This window comes from Aristolochia californica, unplaced genomic scaffold, assembly GCF_029961685.1.
Source record: "Aristolochia californica isolate CCGP_79_NKW_82.1479 unplaced genomic scaffold, dmAriCali1.0.hap1 SCAF_266, whole genome shotgun sequence".
NCBI classification, from domain to species: Eukaryota; Viridiplantae; Streptophyta; class Magnoliopsida; order Piperales; family Aristolochiaceae; genus Aristolochia; species Aristolochia californica.
The window spans coordinates 25001-30543 of record NW_027181955.1 but is presented as its reverse complement, the minus strand read 5'-3'; positions in this window follow the sequence as shown (position 1 = coordinate 30543).

The window sequence follows — 5543 nt, the reverse complement described above, 5'->3', positions numbered from 1 at the left end:
AAATGACAAGTTCCTCATTACCCAGAATAGAATAACCACTTAGAATAGCGAAACAGATTATATTTGCCGAGAAGTGCAAAATAATATGGATATTATTTTCATTGTATATTTTGACCAATTGTATCGTTTCTTTGTGGATTCCTATATGAAGCTTTTGTATCTGTGTCTCCGGGTACTCCTTTATCATTTCATCCAAATGAAATAGTTCTTCTAATTCTATGAATCTTTCTAGAATGTTCTTCTCTTGAATATCATTCAAAAAAGTTTCGGATTGCCTGGTATTCCACCAATTAATAACCCAGGGCTCTAGACTTTTATTAAATGAAAGAGAGATCCACCACGGCAAAAATACTATAGATACAAGATATGGGAGAGGGGTCAATGCTTTTTTTTTGACACTTTTTGTTCTGTGAATTGTTAATGAACCTACTTCATTCGTCGACTCCGTCTGATATTTCTATGAAGCATGAGTTCTATAACAAGGTATGTAACCTATGGATCCGTCTTTTTTTATTTGATTATTTGAATTCTTTATTTAGTCTTTGAATCTAGAAGGGGTATAGAAATGGAAGTTAGAATTAAAGATAAAAAGTCTGCCCCAAATGAATAAATGAGTAAGTTCCCAGATATCTCAGATATCTAAATTGGTCAAATTACACCAATTGAATTGCATCTTCATTTGTTTCTTTCGATGAGTGCCCGAAAGACCCAATTCACACTTCAAGTAATGAGTATTAGTCGGGTTTCGAGACGAAAGAACTCCCCTTGGATCAATCAATTATTCCAAAATGTTTCACTAGATGCCCGCACCGCGGGAATAATTGAGGGGATATTTCTGAAGAATATTGATGGTGAAATCAAAAATGTGTGGGAAACCCGAGATAAATTGGATGTTTATGAAAGATGCAATCCTTTTCAAGGAGCAAAAGAAAGGATCAAAATCGATTGAAAAAAAAGAGAGATAATTTACATCCGTCTGTATCTAACGTATCAATTCAACGAAATATTGGGTCTAAAAATAAAAATTCTGTACTGTATTCCGAAATGTTCTGTTCTGATATGTATGATGAATACATACTTACTAGACTTGTTACTAGTCTAACATAACAGAATTGGGTTGAGTCCCATATGCATAAAGCATAAAAAATAGTTTTGGTGAACAACAATTTAATTATTATGGTTGTTCCATATACGTCCACCTGTTTTATTCTATGGGCCACAGTGACAGTGGTATTAGACCAGAATATAATGGGGAAATAGAATATAACGTGTTTTGCTCGAATCAACACCTTGAAAGAAACTTCAGTTCAGTTAGATTCTATTATCAGTTAGATTCTATTATATTAAAGGTTAAAGGGGATTCCTGCCTTTCTTATCTCATGCCGGGAAAGCATTCATTATTCAATTCATTTCAAAATACTTCAATTGGTACGCGCAAGAAATAGGCCGATTCAGCAGCTTTTTGTTCAATTTCTCGTGGAGTCAAATTCTCATCCGTACGAGTCAAGGGAATGGCTCCCTGGCCTCTAATTTCCATATAAAGGACACGGCGAGGATAAAGACCCCCTTTAACTTCCATTCTGATTGACTGGATATCTCTCATAAGGAATCGTAGAAAAACGCGGCGATTTTTTCCAGGAAATCCCCAACGAAAAATACACACTATTCCTTCTTTTCTATCGAATCGATCATAACCACTACCTACATTCCACAAAATTGTGGACCACAAATAGGAACTAATGAACAGACCGGCTATTCCATAGAAAGCCATCACGATCCCTTGAGGGAAAAAAATTATTTGCTGAGACGGAAACAAAGATATGAGATTCCGACCAAGATAACTGGAAGTTCCAACCAATAAGAATGCTAGTGAGCCTAAAAAGAGGATACAGGCCCAGCAGAAATTACTTATTTTTCGAGACCCTGTTATAAGTTCTATCCATATACGTTCTGATCGCCAGTTCATATTAGATCCAGTTGCATTCTATTGGAATTGAGAGAATAGGCCAAATGAATTTAAATTTGACTTTACTATTTTTTTTGTCCCGAAGTAACTCTCATCAACTAGCACTATTATGATGTGAACCCTTAGGGGTAATTCATCAAATTGGGTAGATGTAAAATAATAACATCTTCTTCATACGATCCCACAATGTATATCTACATAACATATAGATACATTGACTTTCCATTTTTCCACTGATGTATTTTTTCTTAAAAAAAAGCTATACTGCATATATATGCATTTTTTCATATATCATGTATCCGCATGCATAAGATTTTTTTTTTTTTTGTGTTCGAAAGGAACCATATCCAGACCAGACGTGGTACCATATTCTACTAAATAGATATCTGTATTATGATCCAAGTCCAAGTGTTGATTGATTAGATTTGGTCCCACTGAACCTAAACAATCTTGTTTTTTTGAACATGAAGAGATAAAGACGCCATTGCAATTGCCGGAAATACTAGGCCTACTAAAGGCACAAAAAAAGAGGGAAAGTTTAAATCTGTCATAGAATGGGTACCCCGATTTAATATTTGTACCTCTTATAAAGATATAATAAAATAAGTATGTGAATTAAATTATAAGTATTATATATTATATTATAAGTATTATTAAGTATATAATAAGAAGTACAACAAATGTAGAACTAAATAAGCGTGTTTATACGACTCCACACGAAATACATATAATCCGCTTTATTATTGTATTGTATTGTTGTTCTTGTGCCCTTAATCTTCTAATAAAGAGTTTCTTACGAGTTACTGAAGGGTTTGTTAGGATTCGACCCGACAGGGATTCATAGTACAATACAAAATGTGGGTTCTCGGGAGATATAGAAATCTGAAGGAAATATAGAAAGATGCAACACTTTGATTATAGGATTATAGATTTTATCTATATTCCATATATTAATATAATACTATTAATTTAATTAATAGTATTAATGTAATGGTAATGCGTAAGAAGTAATAAAAAACATGGAATTCTTTTGATTTTTTATTTTCATTTTGAAATTCTATTCCACGAAAGCAAGAATTCACTCTTTTCTCCTGTTGAAAGAGGGTTACTGATTAGTAATCAGTAATAGGGGTAGGAAAAAAAAATAGATTAGATCCGTACAAAAGAATGAAAAGTCATTATCTGAAACTTCTGATTCTAGAACTGAACTTATGTCACCAAAGAAAACTCCATTCTTCTTATTGTGACTTTGATTCCAATAAACTAAAGTTCGTTACAAATAATTGAGATTAGTGTTTTGAATTTTGATTCAAGGGAAAGAAGCCATGTAGCTGAAATAACTCACTCAGAACGCCCTTTAAAGGATTACGCGGTACGATTAGGTCGAATAAGCCCTTAGAGAATAAATACTCAGCACCTTGTGAACCGTCGGGTACTGTCTTATTCAATGTTTGTTCAATTACTCTTTTACCCGCAAATGCAATGTAGGCATTTGGTTCGGCAATAATGATATCTCCGAGCATACCAAAACTGGCTGTTACTCCACCGGTTGTAGGGGATGTAAGGATTGATACATAGAATAACTTTCTAGTTGATTGATAATCATATGAAGCAGAAGATATTTTAGCCATTTGCATCAAACTCAAACTTCCTTCTTGCATGCGTGCTCCTCCAGAAGCACACACCATAATAACAGGTAGAGATCTATTAGTAGCATACTCGATCAAACGGGTGATTTTCTCGCCTACTACGGATCCCATACTACCCCCCATGAAGTGAAAATCCATAACCCCAATTGCTATAGGAATGCCATTTAGTTGACCTATGCCTGTTTGAACAGCCTCAGTTAAACCTGTCTTTCTTTGATAAGAATCGATACGATCCTTATAAGGTTCCTCTTCCGAGTGAAATTCAATGGGATCGATAGAGACCATGTCCTCATCCATAGGTTCCCAAGTGCCCGGATCAATCAAAAGTTCAATTCTATCTGAACTGCCCATTTTCAAATGATATCCACATTGTTCACAAATATTCATTTTTGATCGAAAAAATTTCTTATAATTTAATCCATAACAATTTTCACATTGAACCCATAAATGTTTGTATTTTTGATTTATATCGAAATCATTAGATCTTCCTCTGATGTTGAAATCACTGTCATTACCGCCAGTTCTTATACTAGAACTCTCACTGTCATTACCACTTAAACTTTCACTAAAAATGTAACCATAAATGTCACTATCACTGTCATTATCGTTACCACTTGAAATGTCACTATCAATACTGATATCAGAACGAAGATAACTATCAATGCAACTATTAATGTGATTATTCCAATCATATTTAGTATCATACATGTAACAATCATAGTCGCGATTGTCATTCTTAGTCCCGCTATTCAGATAACTAGAAAAATAACTTTCTAGTTCACTCAAAAAAGAACTCTCATTGTCAATCTCAAAAATCCGATTTTCAATATCAAAATATACGGAATAACTGTCACCATTACTATCCCTAACTAAAAAAGTGTCATCAGAGATGAAACTCCAAATGTCCCTGGCGCCGAATAAATGATCAACATGACTGGAACTCAAAATACCACTATCACTCCAACTATGAATGTTTTTATCCGTATCATTTATAATGGGGTCCTCACTTCCATTGGTATTTCCAATAGGATGACCAAGGCTACCCCTTGATTTACTTAGCCCACGCCAGTGTTCTAACTCCCCGTTAGACAACATCGAATTGAACCACCACTTTTCCATAGAGCCTTCCTGCCCCCTATTTGAATGAAAATACAATAGATGAATAGTCATTCTATGAATAATCAGTTTACTATTTTATTTCTTATCTGAACAAGCATATAGGTTCAATCACTAGAATCATTAACTAATGACGAGTAAGAGTAAGTATTGAAATAAATTCTTTTTTTGTGGGAATTTAATTCGGGGTATCAATTTACTTATATATTATATGATATATGATGGAACCCCTTCTTCAATTAGAAATATAAAGAGAGGTTTCTCCCATGTTGTGTACAAATTCTCATCGAAAAGATAAATATTTCTTCCCCATGAAGCATTTTTTTTTTTTTTTCGTATAATCTCGTATGTATAAGAGAATAATAAGTTTCTATTGCAACACGGAATGAAAAAGACAATATACAGGATGGGTAGAAGGAGTTGTGACCCTTTACTTGCTTGATTTATGGTCCGAAGCTACGGGATCTACGGGATATAATATAATATAAAATGATCCACCAATCCTAAGGATCCATAGGATTCATTATGGACCCCACGATAGAAGCATTGAGTTATTTAGCCTTAGCCTTAGATCTTATCGTGGGTTTCTACCTTGTATATTATATATTAATTTAAGGCAAGGTATACACATATTGATATATGCAAGATAGAGGCAATGGGATCTTTATTCTTTATTCGGCTCAATCCTTTTAATAAAAGATTGGGCCGAGTTTAATTGCAATTAGGGGAACAAACGAGAATTACTGGATTACAGGGTATCCATTGCCGGGAATTCGAATTTGATCTCCTTCCATACTTCACAAGCAGCCGCT